The 18534-nt window shown below is 38.7% G+C and overlaps 1 pseudogene; it reads right to left on the minus strand.

Annotated features, from left to right (window-relative positions):
• The window catches only part of LOC102827353, a 33470-nt pseudogene that overhangs the window by 13847 nt on the left and 1089 nt on the right, over positions 1–18534 (minus strand).

Here is an 18534-nt window from a genome sequence, read left to right on the forward strand (position 1 = left end):
ATGCAACACCATTCCTCTTCAATTTGTCATTTCCAGCATAGTTTACCATGTGTTTTTCAGATTCAAAATGGCCAATACCAGTCCATTTAAGCTCATTAATGCCTAAGATATTGATGTTTAGAAAGGGTGACCTAGTCCAAGTGAGAAATGTAGTTAAAGAGGCAGAGGATAAAGGTAAAGGAATTCAAGAAGCCATAAGAGTTTCCATCCGAACACGCACAGAAAGGCTTCTCATCCAAACTAAGAACTACTGCTGGAGCCTGTTGTTTAATTTATGACTAGAGGCATTAAGTGAAGACAAGAGAAGCTAAAATTATCCTAAATGGGTAGTAACACTTTAAGAAAACAGAAAATCTCTTTTGGCACAAGAAAATCAAGAATTCTATAGAATAGTTGTTTGTCTATCTTCTTCTTATTGTTAAATGTCATTGAGTCAGTTCTGACTCATAGCAAACCTGTACAAGCTTTCTGAGGAGCAGCTAGTGAGTTTGAATCACCAACCTTGAAGTTCAACCCAACCAACCTTGAACAACACCACACCAGGAATCTCAAATTTATCTTTCAATTTTTCTGTATCAAATTCTTATCTATAAAAAAATTTTAAAGGTAGTAATACATGTGTAAGGAATAAAATCCTAATAGGACCAGAGGGTTTTATTGTTGTTAAGTGTCATTATATCGATGGCACTTTCAACCCACAGCAACCTACACAGTTAAAACTGGACTCCCTCCCAGGTGTACCATATAGGCTCCATCTCCCATCCCAAGGACAGCCTCCTTTATCTGAATATTCTGGCTGAGGATATGAGAACAGATGCAGAGACCACACAGATGCCTCATAGTTCATCTGCCAACTGATGGTACATAATGATATAGTTTATGTAGTTTACTGCATCTCCTACACCCTAGGAGTCCTTCGGTGGTGCACACAGTTAAATGCTCAGCTGAGATTGGCAGTTCGAGTCCATCCAGTGGCTTCTCAGAAGACCTGCTAATCTATTTCCAAACACTCAGCCACTGAAGAGCTTATGGAGCACATGTCTACTCTGACACACATGGGATCACTGGGAGTTGATATCGACTCTGTGCAACTGGTTCCACACTCTAGGGAGGGGAGGGGACTTTTTAAGAGGTATCCAAAGTTCTACATTTGTTGTTACATTTGACTCCCCCAATACCTGGTCAGGGTCTGCTATAGAATTTACAAGACCCAGTGCAAAATAAAACAGCCGTGTTCCCTGGTTCAAAAGTTAAGAATTTCAAGACGGCATCCACAGAGTCCAGCTAAAACTAGAATAGAACCCAATATGGCTGTACAAGGTTGTTTGCTGGTGAAACCTTAATTCTTTAGATTAGTAGGTGGGGTGGGCAGTTTGGTGTTGCCTGGGTGGTATAAACGTTTCATGTGCTCAGCTGTTAAGTGAAAGCTAGGAGGTTTGTGTCTACCAGAAGCTCCCATGAAGAAAGGTCTGGTGAACTTCGGGAAAAATCAGCCATGGAAAATCCTATGGTGCGCACACAGTTCTACTCTGACACACATGGAGTCATCATGAGTCAGATTTGAGTGAATGCCAACTGTTGTTATTACTGTTCCCAGTGAACAAATGAAGAAATGAGGCCCATCTGTTTGGTGAGTGTGAGTTGCAAGTCCTGTTCAAAGGAGATGTGTGGGACCTCAGATTCTGTCTGCAACCTTGAGCTACTTAGCCCCTGAACTTTTCAAGAGCATTTCTCTTGGGCCAGGAGAGCAATCACTGCTGCAGTAATGTTGGTAAGGTCCACATAGAAGGGAGGCTGCCGGGGAAATGTTTAGAGGGATGGGCACGTTATGATAATTTAAACCAAATTACAATTCTTATCTTGGTTATGAAATGCTGTTCAGAGTGCAATTTCATAGATGAATCAGGTTTATTTATAATAAGTATGTCTAGTCAAAATAGGAGAACTACTTAACATTATAATTAAAACCGATACATATCTAGTTGAAAAACTATCCAGACCCTAAAACATTTCCACAGGAGATGGCTACATACTTTGGCACAAAATTCCTCTGTTCTTTCCAAAACATTTCGTTTTTTATTCTGAAGAGGTGATTGTCGGTTTTCCCACAATATTATATCAAACATGAGGGCAGCATTATGCATTCAGTCAAACCTTAGCACCAGGCAGCCAGGGCATCTAATGTACTTGTGCTGTAAGCTGAGATGCAAGGAAACATTTATTTATTTAAAATATTTTTGCCCATAAGTTAGACAAACAGCAATATTTCATTTCACTCTGTTTTAAGACAGCCCTGTAGACAGAAATCCTGCAGACTCCGTCTATGATCATGCTTACATCTGTAGACAGATTTAATTATTTTTTCTTTGAAGTCAGATATCCACTGAGAATTTTACATATGAACCTAGTTCACTTGGAAGTAAGCTTTAGATACTGACTATAGAAAACCATGTAACCCTTTCTCATTGTATTCATTATTTTCTATCAATTGGCCCAAAGTTCTGCAGTCGTCTGAAGGCAGATAAGCTCTGCAGTCGTCTGAAGGCAGATAGAGGAGTGGGAGCCAGTGGCAAACAAGGCCATGTGAATTGTTTCAAGAATGCACAAACTGAGGCAGGGGGCTAGTTGGCCATGCGGTTTCTCTGGGGAGTGATTTCTTAGAGTGATTTCTCTATGGCCCTGTTGGTTTCTCCCCTTCAAAACATCCAAAGAACCAAAAAGCAGACTCATTGCTGTGGTGTAGATTCTGAGCCATGAAAACCCCATGTGATACTGAGTACCACTGCTCCATAGGGTTTCATTAGCTGTATATAACCTTTGTGGAAACAGATGGTCAGGTGATTCCATCATGACTTTGGATGGGTTCAAACTGCTATCCTTTAGATGAGTAGTTGAGCACAAATTGTGCCACTCAAAGACCTAACAAAAATTTAATTACTTCAAGTATCAAAAATTTTTTAGGACCAAACTAAATCTTTCACTGTTTTTGGCTGACTTTTTTCATGGTATAAATTATTGGAATCATCTTTCTGCTGCAATAATCAGGGAGCATGAGCTAGATCAGTGGTTCTCAAAATGTGGCCCCTGGGCCCTTCATCACTACCTGTGAATCTACTGATTTAAAAACTCTGGGCTGGAGCCCAGCTGTCTGGTTAGCATGCCCTTCAGCAGAATGTGATGCTAAGGTTTGGAACCTCTGAGCTAAAGGGTAAGAAGATGGAGGATATAGAGTCACAAGCACCCAATAATGATACTAAAAGATGGTGAGTTTCTAAAAGCAAATGTGGTGTTTTAAAATCAAAGATCACGGGTTTGCAACAGGTTTGTATCAAAAATCCTGGGTCTCAAAACTCCTACTGGGCCATATCACTCAAACATTTCTCAGATGATTCTAATAACTAGTCAAGTTGAGGACAATTAATATATACTTGTGCTATTCCTGCTACTAATATTTGCAAATATAGCTTGGTGCCATTTTTGGTAGATTAAAGGGGGGCTTTAAGTCACTCTCCTTTATTGCAAGAGAGAACTAATCCTCTTTGGATGTCCATGGAGAAGCCGTTTCCCTTACTGGGCTTCAGTGGTGCTCTCTGGTTCTCTGGCCCATTCCTATCTTCTCATTGGTCCATAGACTTCACAGAAGGAAAGCACCCAGGCCAGGGGTTCTGGAAACACTGTGAACAGAGGAGAGAAGGCAAAGTCTGCTGGTCTGCTGACTCGGCTGAGTATACATGACCTCAAGAAAGTGGGTGCAGAGCCAAAGATTTAAACCACCCCCGCCCGACCCATATGCTTAGCATTAAAAATGCCCTAATAGTTGATGGATTGTCTGCTGAGAACTAGGTAGTCCCTAGGTTCCATCCCGGCAAGGCGGCTCAGAGGCTGTCCGAATACCTGCTTAGTCCTCTGATATTGAAAACGGTTCCCTGCCTCCACACACCTATTCTGACACAGAGCAACCCTCCTCGGAGACCATAAATCTTCATAGGAGCAAACAGCCTCATCTTTATCCCACAGAAAGCCTGGTGGGCTTGAACCTAAGGAGCTCTGGTGGCTCCATGTGTTAAGTGCTGGAGTGCTAAAGATAAGTCAGCGGCTGGAACCCACTAACTGTTTTGTAGAAAAAAGATGAGACTATCTGCTTCCATAAATATTTACAGTCACAAAGGAGCAGTTTTACTTAGTTGTATTGGGTCACTTTGTTCTATAGGGGAGCACAGTGGCTCTGTAGGATAAGCACTGGATTGTGAACCATAAGGTCAATGGTTTGAGCCCACCAGCTACTCCATGGGAGAAAGATAAGGCTTTCTGCTCCTACAAAGATTTACAGCCTCAGATACCCTATACAACGTCACTATGAGCCAGAATGACTCTTCACAACAACAGAAGGTAACTGTAAATTAATGCCAGTGGGTTTTGTTTTTGTTTTCTTTTTATTTTCATCTTTTGACTTAAACATACGCTGCTAGATCCTCTCAACCAGGGTGTCACTCTGGAAGCCCCATGGGGAAGAGACCTTGATTTCTATTTTGCTAAGGTTGCTATTACACTGAGTCCATTTCCTAGCCTGGTGTGGTGCTATAGGATAAGCACAGGACCACAAGGTCAGTGAACCAGCTGCTCCTTGGAAACCCTATACTAGGTCTCTGTGAGTCAGAATCTACTCAGCAACACTTAATAACAACAACAATGAAATTTCAACACTTAGTCTCCAAATTAACGAGTAGTCCTTGTTTTGGCGCTATATGATAAGCACTGAACTACTAACCACAAGGTCAGTGGTTCAAACCCACTAGCTGCTCCTCAAAAACCATTTACAGGGTCACTATGAATCAGAACCTACTCAACAGCATTTAACAGCAAGTTCTATTTTTTAAAATAAAGGGATGAAGAAAGCTAATACAGGTGAAGACAGTGGTGAAGATAGCCAATGTTGACTATCGATGTCAATTTACAAATGGCATCCCATCAAATTCTCACAGCAGCCCTGTGAGGTGAAGATTAGGACTCCGATTGTCTTACAGATGAGGAGAGTGGAGCTCTCAAGGTTATATAACTTATCTAAGGAAATCGAAGAGTGGGTCGCAATGAGGATTCCAAGCACTGTATTTTACTCCAATGCATAACTGAAATGTCTTTCTACATCTCTCAGTGCCGTTGACTCTACATCATAGAGACCCCACAGGACAGAGTAGACGTGCCCTAGAGAGTGTCCTAGACTGGGCTCATAGTGACATGTGTGAGGATGGTCATTGGCTTATGTTTCCAAATATCTGCATTCAGACTCTGTGTTAGCCCTTATGTTAAGGCCTAGAGTCAAAAAGATGTTTAAAATAAGCTTCACCATCAAAGACTTTATAATCTGACAAGAGAGACAGACATATAACCCATCAATATACAATATACTTATTGTTACAGTAAAATTATCAAACAGGAGGAAGCCCTAATTCAGCCTACTTTATGTGGCATTCACAAGCACCCATGAGTTGTACAAGAAGTCTTGATGGCATTGTAGGTTAAGCAGCAGGCTGCAAACCCAAAGGTTGGTGCTCCATGAGTGAAAGATGAGGCAGTTTATGTCTATAAAGATTTACAGCCTTGGAAACCCTAGAGAGCAGTGCTGCTCTGTCCTGTTAGATCACTGTGCATTGGAATTGACTTGAAAGCATGGGAAATTATGGGAGATACTACCAAATATTATTTTCTCCATCTATCTTCTTTCAGTAGAAGCACCTAAGTGGGTATCATCTTTTAATACTAAAGAGTGGTGCTTATTGGTCAAAATGCATTCATGGGTAGTCCAGATTTCCAAGTGTACTTTCCACTTGGTGTTCACCTTTCTCCTGATCTGTTTACAATTTCAAAACACTTTTACAGTGCAATTAAAGAAAGCCTGCGTTAACATCAAATATTTATAACTGTGCAATTCTGATTTAGAATTTAGCTTTGGAATAAAACCCTGGAAGAAATGGCTTCTGTTAATCAAGTCTAGAAGGGCTTCGTCCATCTTCCCAGGAGCTGACAAGGACCAAGTTCCTATGCCTGCCAGCTCTCTCAACTAAAATAACATTGGTGGTTGCTTCAGGGCTGACATCAGTGCCTTTCTAGGCTTGGACTTAGATGAAGTAAGCAGAGTGGTACTTGAGTGTGATGCTGTCCAAGAAAGCATCTCTAAATGAGTCTCCCGGGCACCACTCTGCAGCTACACCCTATTCAACACCCTACTACAGTTTCAAAGACCAAGTAGTTGCTGCTGGAAGCCAAGCAAATCAGAGCCAGTGAGACTCAGATCTAGAATTTGGAATAAAAGGAAAAATGTATTTCTGTTGTACCTATTGGAAAATCAGGCTATGATAATAATCATGCTATAATCATAATATGATAGTGTTCTTGCTACAATACTAATTTGAAAACAAACTCCACTGGCTAGTAGGCAAGATGAAACCCTGTGGATTATTCTCACGGAAATGTAAAGTGGACACTTCATTTTACAAATGACAAAAACCAGGTCATTGGCTTAAGCAAAAAAAAGGAAATGCATTGGCTCACAGAAAAAAAAATTCCCAGTGGAGTCTTACTTACAACATTGCCGAAGTCGGTGTTTAAAGTCACCAGGACTTGCTAGTTCTCTTATCTTTCTCTTGGCTGCAGTTTCCTCTGTGTGACCTCATTTGAGGCAGGGTTCGTTGTCTCAGGTGTTGATATGAGAGTTTCTGTCTTCTTATAGTACATTCTTACAGTAAACCCAGTCAAAAACTTTCCTCTTTCTGCTCCAAATTCCAGAACTCAATTCTCCTACATTGTGTTATTGTTAGTTGTCATCCAGTTGGCTCAGACACTTCACAACCACATGCACAACAGAACAAAACATTGCCAGGTCCTGTGCCAACTTCACAAGAGTTTGAGCCCATTATTGCATCCACTGCATCAATTCATCCATTTGGGGCATGGCTCTCTTTATTACATGACAGGAAATCTCACCATTCAGGCTTCCAAGGAGCATTTCGGCTGCACTTCTTTCAAAACAGATTTGTTTGTTCTTTTGGCAGTTCATGCTACTTGTAATATTCTTTGCCAATTTCATAATGTGGTGCTGTAGGATAAGCACTGAAATGCTAACTGCAAGTTCAGTGGTTCAAACCCACCAGCTGAGTTGGAACCAATTCAGTAGCACTTAACAACAACAACAACAACTCTACTACATTCAAGATGTCTCTTTTGACATCCACTTTTGGTCTTTTCTTTCAGTCCTGTCTTTTTAGTGACCTTTTGCTTTCTTCATGGATGTTGTTTTGGGTGTCTTGCTACAACTCTTCTGGTCTTTGGTAATTAGTGTCTATGCATCAAATCTGGTCTCTAAATTCAAGGGGGTTATATTCAAGGTCATAGTTTGACTTTAAAGGGCTTGTTTTAATTTTCTTCAGCTTCAGCCTGAATTTGTAAAAGAGCAATTGATGGTCTGTTCTACAGTCAGTCCCTATTCTTATTTTAACTGATGATATTAAACTTCTCCATCATCTCTTCCTACATAAGTAGTCAATTTGATTTCTGTACATTCCATCTGGCAAAGTCCAGATGTCTAGATGCTGTTTATGCTGTTGAAATAGTATATTTGCAATGAAGATCCCACTGGGTTTGCTATCACCAGGGTCATTTCTATCACCAAGGTCATGTTTCCCAATTACCAATCCCTCCTATCTATTTCCAACTTTTGCATTCTAATCATCGGTAATTTGAATTCTTCAATTTCTCCATCATTGGCTTTGGTCATTGGTGCATAAATATGAATGGCATTGTATCAACTGTCTTCCTTGTAGGTGTATAGATATTATCCAATCAAGGATGTTAATGTACTACAAGGTGATTTTTGAGATGTTCTTTTTGAGGGTCAATGTGACATTATTCCTACTAAATTTGTTGTTCCTAGCAAAATAAACCATATGACTGTCTGATTCAAAATAGTCAATATCTGTCCATTTTAACTCACTAATGCCTAGTGTGGATTTCTGGTATGGCACTGTAGGAAAAGCACTGGACTGCAAGGTCAGTTTGAATCATACGGTCAGAAGTACAAACCCACCAGCCGCTCCTAGGAAACCCAAGACAGAGTCTCTATGAGTTGGAACCAACCCGACAGCACTTTGAGATGACAACTCTTTCTCAGTCATATTTTGAGTGCCTCCCAACCTGATACCATCACACAATGTTTCACTGCTATTCATAAGGTTTTCAGTCACTCAGAAGTAGACTGCTCATTCCTTCTTCCTAGACTGTTCCTATTCTTGAAGCTCTGCTGAAACCTCACTACTATGGATAAACCTGCTGGTGTTTGAAACAACCGTGGCACACCTTCCATGATCATAGAAACATGGAAAGCCACCATAGTATGACAAATTGATAGATGTGTGGGTTCCCTCATTCTTTCTTGCCTGAATTGTCAAAGTGTTGATCCTATATAATTACAGTGACCAGAGTCAGTGTAACACTCTGGCCAGTTCTTGGATCTCAAGCACATCCCTGGATGTGAGGGAATAGTCACCTCAACTGGAAACATTGGTACTAAAAATGGGGAAGGCGTAGCTTTGATGTTACCAAATGATGATAAAATAGATGGTGGAAACACGAACAGAAGACTAACTAAATTTGTCATTTCATAACGCTCTGGTAGAATTGCTCCTCTAGGCACAGACACTGAGCAGCATGATTATGGCTTACTTTCTACTGTTAAAGTTCCAAAAGAAGATAAAATCACGACTCTCATATGGATATACAATGAACATGTGTCAAAACTTTTACTTAAGTCATTAAACAAAATGAGAGAACCAGGCAGATGTCACAACCTGTTCAGAGGGGAATCGAAAGACAGCAACATTTATAGAAGAGGAAAATTGAAGTGAACTTGCAAATGGTTGCAAACTGCTTTTTCTACAGTGCAGGAGGGTTGCTCCTCAATCTAAGAGAATTCATTTACACATCCCTAGAAAGAACATGTTGTATTACCAACAGTTTTCTCCAACTGAAAGACTTGGAGGCTAGAATCAGTTAACCTCTAAGGGAGTGCTCTAAATAATGCCGATTTTTCCACTGGAGACACTCAAAAATCTCTTTGTTTATTTCAAATTCCCTTCTAGTCTCCCTCTATGATTAAAGAAAAACAAAGTTTCCAAAGAAATACTGTTCTTAATCACAAAACGAGGTCCCATTAGCTTTGCTATGTTATTTTACACAGGTGCATCAAGAGTGTTAGTTTCCCACATTAGAAAGAACCCAGTAAACAGAAACCATTGTCATGAATTCAGTTCTGACTCACAGTGACCCCATGTTTCTCAGAGTAGAACAGTGCTTCGTAGAGTTTCCAACAGCTGATTTTTTGGAAGTAGATCACCAGGCCTTTCTTCCAAGGTGCCTGCGGTGGGATCTCTAATCTTTTAGTTAGCAACTGAGTTCCTTTGCCATTAGTCCAACTCAGGAACTAACTTACCATGTAAATGCGCTGCCATAGAGTTGGAGTTGATTCAGACTCATAGAGACCCTGGGTAGAATTTCCAAGGCTATAAATCTCTACAGGAACAGAAAGGCTCAGCTTTTTCCTGGGGAGTGACTGGTGGTTTTAACTGCCAACATTGTGGTTAGAAGTCCAGTGCTTACCCTCCAGAACTACCAGGGCTCCTAATTTACCAAATGTTGCTGTTGTTATGTGCCATCACATCAGTTCTGACTCATAACGACCCCTGTCCACCACAAAAGCAGCAGTGAGGGTGGCCACACCATTGGTCACCTACCACACACCAGACACATTGCCCTGCCCATCAATGGAGCTGGTTGTCTATCCCCATCATCACAGCCTCCACCTGCCCAGCTGATGAGTGCCATCGTACACTCCCATGACATTAGACCAATAACAGGTGATGGCTGATGTGTACCCAGATTGCCCCCAGGTGCCTAACATGCCCAGTGAACAATGGAAGTGTGTGTCCTGCTTGCTGCTGCTCCAACCACCCAGAAATAGATGGTGAGTGTTTTGTGTCTTCAGATGTGGAATTAGTGGAGCCCACCTACACTGTTTGCACTGATATATCAACACAAAACAAAAATGCATATATTCAATAAATACAGAATTAAATAACACTTAAATGCCTTGGAGACAGCTAACATTAACAAGTCATTTGAAAATAACTGGATAAGTTGGCTCAAACAAATGATCAATAAGTGAAAGACACCTCCCAGAGGAGGAAACAATAACCAAGCTAACAGAAAAAGAATTTAAAAACATGTGTATATTTAGGATCCTCAAAGAGATTAAGGAAAACAGAAAAAAAAATGCTAGATGAATGCGGTAAAACAATCTAAGAAAAAGATGACAGACTCAATAGATAATTAGAAACTATATAATAGCAACTAGAAATTCAAAAGATGAACAATATCCGAAATAGATAACTCAGTGGAAGGACACAAAAGTAGAAGTGACTCATTAGAAAAAAGAATTCAGGAACTAGAGGTCAAATCCCTTGATACCTTTTTTTTTTAAGAACAATCAGAAACTAATGAAGAAAAATGAAGAAGGTCTTAGAGCTAGGTGGGATATCATACAGAGGAGTAATGTGTGCATGCCAGAAATTCCAGTAGGGGAGGGGAAAAGACATACAGAGAGATTTTTTGAAGATACATTGACTGGAACCCTCCCATATATTATGAAAAATGAGTAGGTTACCATACAAGAAGCTCAAGAAATCACATACAAGACAAACCTCCACCCCCTGAATTGCCAAGATATATCTTACTCAAACTTTAAAAAACCAACAACAAAGAAACAATTCTGAAGGTAGCTCCTGTAAAATAAACGGTCATTTACAAAAGGGTACCAATAAGCCTAAGTGCTGATTTCTTGTAGATGCCACACAGGAAAGAAGACAATGAAATAGATATATGTTTTGTTAACTATCATCAAGTCAGTTCCAACCTATAGCACCCCTATATAGTGTTTCCAAGGAGCAACTGGTGAGCTTGAATCGCCAACCTTGCAGTTCAAACTGACTTTGCAGTCCTGCACCATCCTAACACTTCTTGTTCTGTTTGAGCCCATTGATGCATCCACTGTGTCCATTCATCTCATTAAGGGTCTTCCTCTTCTTCATTGACCCTCTACCAAGCATGATGTCATTCTCCGGGGTCTAGTCACTCCTGATAACATCCAAAGTATGTGAAATAAAAATCTCACCATTGTCATTCTAAGGAGCATTCTGGCTGTACATCTTGTGAGACAGCTTGGCACAGTTCATGGTGTAATCAATATTCTTCACCAATACCATAATGCAAATGCACCATTCTTTCTCAATTTCCCTTATCTGTTGTTCAGCTTTCACATGCTTGGGTCACTCACACCTTAGTCCTCAAAGTAATATCTTTGCTATTTAACACTTTAAAGATGTCTTTTCCAGCAGCTTTGTCTAATGCCATACATTGCTTGAATTCCATGGGTACTGATTGTGGATTCAAGGAAAATTAAATGCTTGAAAATGTCCATATTTTCTTGAGGCTTATCATGATGTGCCTATTGGTCCAGCTTGAAGATTTTTGTTTTCTTCATATTGAGGTATAATCCATACTGATAATCCTCAATTGATTCTTTAGGAGTTATTTGTTTTCAGCAAGCAAGGTTGTTATCATTAGCATATTGCAAGTTGTTAATGAGTTTTCCTCCAATTCTGATACTGTTTTTCTTTTTCTTGTCATATTTTCAGTCATTTCAGATTATTTGTCCAGCAGGAAGATTAAGTAAATATGGTGAAAGGATGCAAGCCTAGCATACATTGTTACCGATTTTAGACCCCTTGTGTTCAAATTATTGCCCCTTGGTCTATGTATACTTTTTGCAAGAGCATAATTAGGTGTTCTAGAATTCTTTGCAATGGTATCCATAATCTGTCATAATCTACATAGTTGGATAACTTTACATAGTTAATAAAACACAGGCAAACATCTTTCTGTTATTCTCTGCTTTCAGCTAAGACCCATCTGACATCAGCAAAGATAAGTTTCCTTGCCCATCTGCTTCTGAATCTAGCTTGAATTTCTGGCAGTTCTATGTTGATGTACTGCTGGAACAATTTTGAATTATCAGTAGGGAAAGTTTCATTGTGAGTGATATCAAGGAGATTACTTCATAATTTCCACATTTTGTTGGATCATCTTTCTTTGAAGTAGATAACGATCTCTTCCAGCCAGTTAGCCAGGTAGCTGTCTTCCAAATTTTTTGGCATAGATAAATGACCAATTTCAGCATTGCATCCATTTGTTGAACATCACCACTGGCATTTAGTCAATTTCTGATGCCTTATTCCTCCCCTCCCCCCCATTGTAAGAGATCCATATTTGTGTTTATTTCAAAAAGACATGACTCAATGGAATGCAGAAATCATTGACCAATATCATTAATATCACATGCAAGTGAAATTTTACTAAAGATAATACAAAAATGGGCTGCAAGAGTACTTTGACAGAGCTTCAGGATGGATTCAGGTGAAGACATAGAATGAGGGGTATCATTTGTTGATGTCAGATGGATCTTTGATGAAAGCAGAGAATACCAGAAAGATGTTTGCTTGTGCCTTATTAACTGTGCAAAGGATTTTGACACTGTGGATCATGACAAACTATGGAAAACACTGCAGAGAATGAGTATTTCTGAACACATAATCGTGCTCATGAGGAACCTGTGCACAGACTGCCAGAAGAACAAACAAATCTATCTTGGAAGAAGTACAGTCAGAACGCTCCTTAGAAATCAGAATTGCCAGTCTTTATCTTTCAGACTTTAGATATATTATCAAGAGGGACTAGTTCCTGGTGAAGGACATCAGTCTTGGTAAAGTGAAGAGTCAATGAAGAAGAGGAAGACCCTCAATGAGACAGATTTTTTTTCTACACTTTTTTCATCTTGAGAAATTCTGGGCATGATTTTCCTTTTTGGTTTTCTAATTCTAGGTCTGTGCACATATCATTATAATACTTAATTTTGTCTTCTCAAGCTGCCTTTGAATTTTTCTGTTCAATTATTTTACTTTCCCATTTGCTCAATTCACTTTTAGATTCCAATGCTCAAGAGCAAGTTTTAAAGTCTCCTCTGAAATCCATTTTGTTCTTGTCTTTCATTCCTGTCTTTTTAATGACCTTTTGCTTTCTTCATTTATGATGTTATTGATGTCATCCCACAATTCTTCTGGTCTTTGGCCATTAATGTTTAATGCATCAAATAATTTCTTGACGTGGTCTTTAAATTTAGGTGAAGTATTCAAGGTCATATTATACTCTCACGGACTTGTTTTAATTTTCTTCAGCTTTAGTCTAGGCTTTCATATGAGTTATTGATGGTCTATTCCACAATCTGTCCCTGGCTTTGTCTCAGCTTTTCGACCATCTCTTACCACAGATGTAGTCTGTTCAATTCCTTAATATTCATCAGGTGAAGGCCATGGGTATAGTTGCACTTTATGTTGTTTAAAAGAAGGTATTCACGGTTAAATAGGTCATTTGTCTTGCAAAATTCTGTCATGCTACCTCCAGTATCATTTCTATCACCAAGGCTATATTTTCAACTATTGGTCCTTCCTCTTTGTTTCCAATCTTTGCATTCCAATCACCAGTAATTATTTTTGCATCTTGATTGCATGTTTGATCAGTTTCAGACTGAAGAAGTTGAGATAGAATTCTTCAGTTTCATTATTATTGGGTTTAAGGGTTTGTGAATAAGTATGAATAATAATTGTATTAACTGCCCTTCCTTATAGGCATATTGCTATTATCCTATTACAGACAGCACTGTACATCATCTGAGATCTTGAAATGTTTTTGATGCTTAATGCAACGCCATTCCTCTTGAATATTTCACAATAAACAACAAATACTGGAAAAGATGTAGAGAGATTGGGACCCTCCTACATTGCTGGTGGGACTGCAAAATGGTTAAACCACTGTTGAAACTGGTATGGTGGTTCCTTAGAAAACTGGTCAACTAATTGGAAGAGATCCATACTTGTCCCCATTCTAAATAAAGGTGACAATCTGAGAGTCCCAGTCCCCCAGTGAAAAAGAGCTGAAGCCTTATTTTTTGGCCAATGATTTCAGTGCAGTTTGGATTTATTTCTTCAATATCATAAATTCTTAGTCATAGCCTACCTCCTGAAATGATTGAATATCAATCAATTCTTTTAGGTACCATGACTCATTGTATTCCTTTCATCTTCTTCTGATTCTTCCTGCATTATTCAATATTTTGCCTATAAAAATCAAATATACTGCCACCAAATTGATTCTAACTCCAGCTCTATATAGGGTTTCCTAGATTATAATTCTTTATAGGAGCAAATAGTTTAATCTTTCTCCTGTGGAGTAGCTGGTGGGTATGAACTGCTGACCTTGTGCAAACCCCCCAGAACCTTCAGGGCTCCTTAGACTCCCTCAATATTTCACCTCAAGACTTGAATATTTTCTTTGCTTATTTTCAACTTGAGAAATCCTAAGTGTGTTCTTGCCATTTGGCTTTCTAACTTGAGGTCTTTGTACACTTCATTATAATGCCTTTGCCTCCTTGAGCCATCCATTGAAAATGACTCTCCTTTCAAGAGGAAATGTTCATCTTTTCTGGCATCCATTTTCTTTTTTTCCTGCCACTTTAATGCCATTCAGATTTATTTATGTATGATGCTTGTGATGTCATCCCACAATTTCTCTGGTCTTTAGTCATGCTCAATGCATCAAATATCTTCTTGAGATGATCTCTAAATTCAGGTGCAATATGTTCAAGGTCGTTCTTTGGCTCCCATGTATTTGTTTTAACTTTCTTCAGCTTCAACTTGAACTTGCATATGAACAATTGATAGTCTTTTCCACAGTTGGCCCTAGCTTTATTCTTATATCTTTGAATCACATATTCAGCAAAATTCCTTTATAGGCAATAAAGGCATGAAGTGACTGGCTTGCAAGGTTTCAAGTGGAAGTTTAATTTAAGAGTGTGTGGGGGAAGATAGAGTCTCCACTGAATGGTTTTCATTTTGTCCAAATGGGTCTGGTTAAAAGAGATGGGGGTAAGATTCCTATGATTCCATAGTGAGTAATTGTTATCATGACTAATTATGACTGTCACAATGATAAAGGTAGAAGTTTTGTAACAAAAATGGAGAGTAGTTAATCTTACAGTCCAGAAGCAGAGGACCCTTGGACCATCAAGGGAGAAGAGCCACAAGCAGAATGTGGGACCCTATCCAGAGAAGCAGCGACACCAGAGATGGAGGCAGAGATGGGGACATGGAGAGAGAGAGCAGTTGAGGACCTAGATTCATGGGAAGAGACGGACTGAGAGCTGACGGCCAGGAGGCAGACTTGCAGAATGTACCCTTTGGTAGTGTAAATTATTATATATGCCTGAGTGTTTTAAAAATAATAATAATAAGAGCTAAAATGAATAAAGTAAGTACTGTTAACTGATTATACTTGGTGGGGATTATAATCATTGTAATGAAACAAAGTATATGACTTGAATTTAAAACGGATGATCTGCCCTGTAAACTTTCATTCAATTCACAATAAAAACTTTAACAAAAAACAAATCCATTTTGATTAATAAAAGACTGATTCTCTAAAAAAAAAAAAAAAATCATGCCAAAGTAAGTCATTCCCACTCAAGCAGAAACTAAGGGAATTTGTAAAAACTAGACTAGCCTTAGAAGAAATATTAAAGGCAGTCCTTTAGAGATTAATAATGTCAGACAACAACATGAGATAAAGGTACATGACAAAATCACCCTGATGCCAAACCCAGATAAATACTTCAGAAAATAAATAAAGCTAAATAATTGGCTACAGGAATTAGAGGAGCTAATGATGACAACTTCACAACCAAAAGAGGAAATAAGAGATGTAGCTATAGGACTTTCATATGGGGAAGAAGCCAAGGTAATTTCAAAACATAAAAGATTGTTTTAATTTTGAGAAGATTCAGGCAAACTTCAGAGTTACCACAAAAAAAAGTAATAAATCTACTCATTAAAGTAAAGAAGAAAACCAAAAAGACTCAATAAGTACAAAGACAATGATGGTTAATCGGAAAAGAAAATCTATATAAAAATAGAACTTAGTGTACAAAATTTAGGAGAACAAACAAAACTTTACAACTACAAAATAAATAAACAAAGACAAAATGACAGCAAGCAATTGATCCACACCTATTATCAATTATATTAACTATAAATGAATCAAATAAATCTGTAAAGAGACAAAGAATGCTACAATGTTTAAAAATGACCAGACTCATCATTTTGTAGCTTAAAAGAGACACACCATAAGCACAAAAATATAAACAAGTTAAAACTCAGTGGATGAATAAAAATATATCAAGCAAACAATATCCAAAAGAAAGTAAGAGTAATAATAATTATTTCAAATAAAATAGACGTTAAGTCAAAATCCATTTAAGAGACAAAGCCAGGCATTATATAATTAAGGAGCTCTGGTAGCATAGTGGTTACAAATCGGGCTGTGAACCACAAGGTCAGCAGATCGAAACTACCAGCGGTTCCACGGGAGAAAGATGAGGCATTCTGCTCCCGTAAAGATTTACAGCCTCAGAAACCCTGTGCAGGGTCGCTATGAGTCGGAACCGACTCCACGGCACTTAACAATAACAACAACATATAATGATTAAAAAAGGGTAAATCCTGTAAGACATAATGATAATAGATATTTATGCATTCAATGACATGTTGTTGTAAAGTGTTATTAAGTGCCATCAAGACAGTTCTGACACATAGTAACCCTGTACAGGTTCCGAGGAGTGGTTGGTGACCTTGAACCACTGACTTTGCAGTTCAAACTGACCTTGCAGTCCAGCACATTAACCCATGATGCCACACCAGGATTCCAGGACAGAGCTCCAAAAATACATAAAACAAACTCTAACAGAATTGAAAAGAGAAATAGTCAGTTTTACAATAAAAGGTACAGTTCCAGAACTATTAAAGAGACCTTAACATACAAGTTTTGATTATGGACAGAACAATTAGAAAAAACTCAATAAAAGTTATAGCAGATCTAAACAACATGACTAGCCTCACTGACATTTATAGAAGACGCTAACCAACAGCAGCAGAGTTCAAATTATGTTTCAGCACACATGGATCATTCTCAAGCTAAGACCGTATTCTAGGCCATAAAATAAGCTTCAATGAATTAGAAAATATCAACACAAAACAAAGCATCTGCTCTGACCATAACACTATAAATACGAGGCTGAGTCAAAAATAATTCATGCTTGGACTGTAGAATTTATTTTAATCAACTTTTAGAAAAGAGAAATACATCATTTTTTGACATAATCATCTTGTTTTTCAATGTCAACAAGCTTTTGTATTCCCTTAGTCAAAAATGTTTTAGGCTGAGCTGCGAACCATGAATGCACTGCTGTCTTCACTTCTTCATCAGAGGGGAATCTTCAAGCACTCAGTACAGGGTTCAAGACTGGCCTTTTGGAAGACCATTCCCAGACCTGTTCCAGTGCCCATCCCTGAGTAGGCCTTTTGGTTATTAATGGAGTACTTAACCATTTGCACTCCCACTATAGTAGTATAATAATATGACCACTGAAATCAAGTCACTTCAAACTCACAGTGACACTGTAGGACAAAGGGACTCTATAGGTAGACACTACAGGACTGCCAAATCTTTTACTCAAGAAGCAGCTGAGAGGTTCAAACCACCAATCTGTCATTTAGCAGCCAAGTTCTGTACCCACTCTGCTGCTATGGTTCCTCAAGTACAGCTTACACATCTGTATTTTTATGACACTTTACAGGTGATCTTATGGTGGTGGTGGTTAGGTGCAGTGGGGTCAGTTCCGAGGCTGTAAATCTTTACAGGAGCAGAAAGCCTCATCTTTCTTCTGTGGAATGGCTGGTAGTTTCAAACTGCTGACCATGAGATTAGCAGCCCAACTCGTAACCACTATGCTACCAGAGCTCCTTACAGGTGATCTTATGGGCATCTCTAATTGAAAGGGAATGGCCTAGAGAATGCCAGATTCAAATAGAAAAAGTAAGTTTGTAACTATGCAAATATTTTAAATAATAACCAAAATTCATGTTGTATAACACTACAGTGTTGTTTTTATGTGCCATTGAGTCAGTTCCGACTTGGAGTGACCCGGAAGTGATTGGTGGATTTGGACTGCCAACCTTGTGGTTACCAGTCCAATTCTTACCCTACAGTGCCACACCAGGAATCAATAGCATTACAGTACTCTTGACTCATGTCTTCAAAACTCAAGTTAATAAAAACATAATAGACAGTAAGGGACTGACAAATCTCTGGGAAGTTCCTATATAGCATACAATTTCCGAAATATATACATTAGTAATATTTTGTCTAAACAAATTTAACTAAGAGATGCTAAGCATCTATTGCCATTTAGCAACTTTTTCCATAAAACTCATTAACATTTCAAATAAATCTATCAGCAGTTATGACTCAGAAAAAATAAAACCC

This window comes from Chrysochloris asiatica, unplaced genomic scaffold (genome assembly GCF_000296735.1).
Source record: "Chrysochloris asiatica unplaced genomic scaffold, ChrAsi1.0 scaffold00251, whole genome shotgun sequence".
NCBI classification, from domain to species: Eukaryota; Metazoa; Chordata; class Mammalia; order Afrosoricida; family Chrysochloridae; genus Chrysochloris; species Chrysochloris asiatica.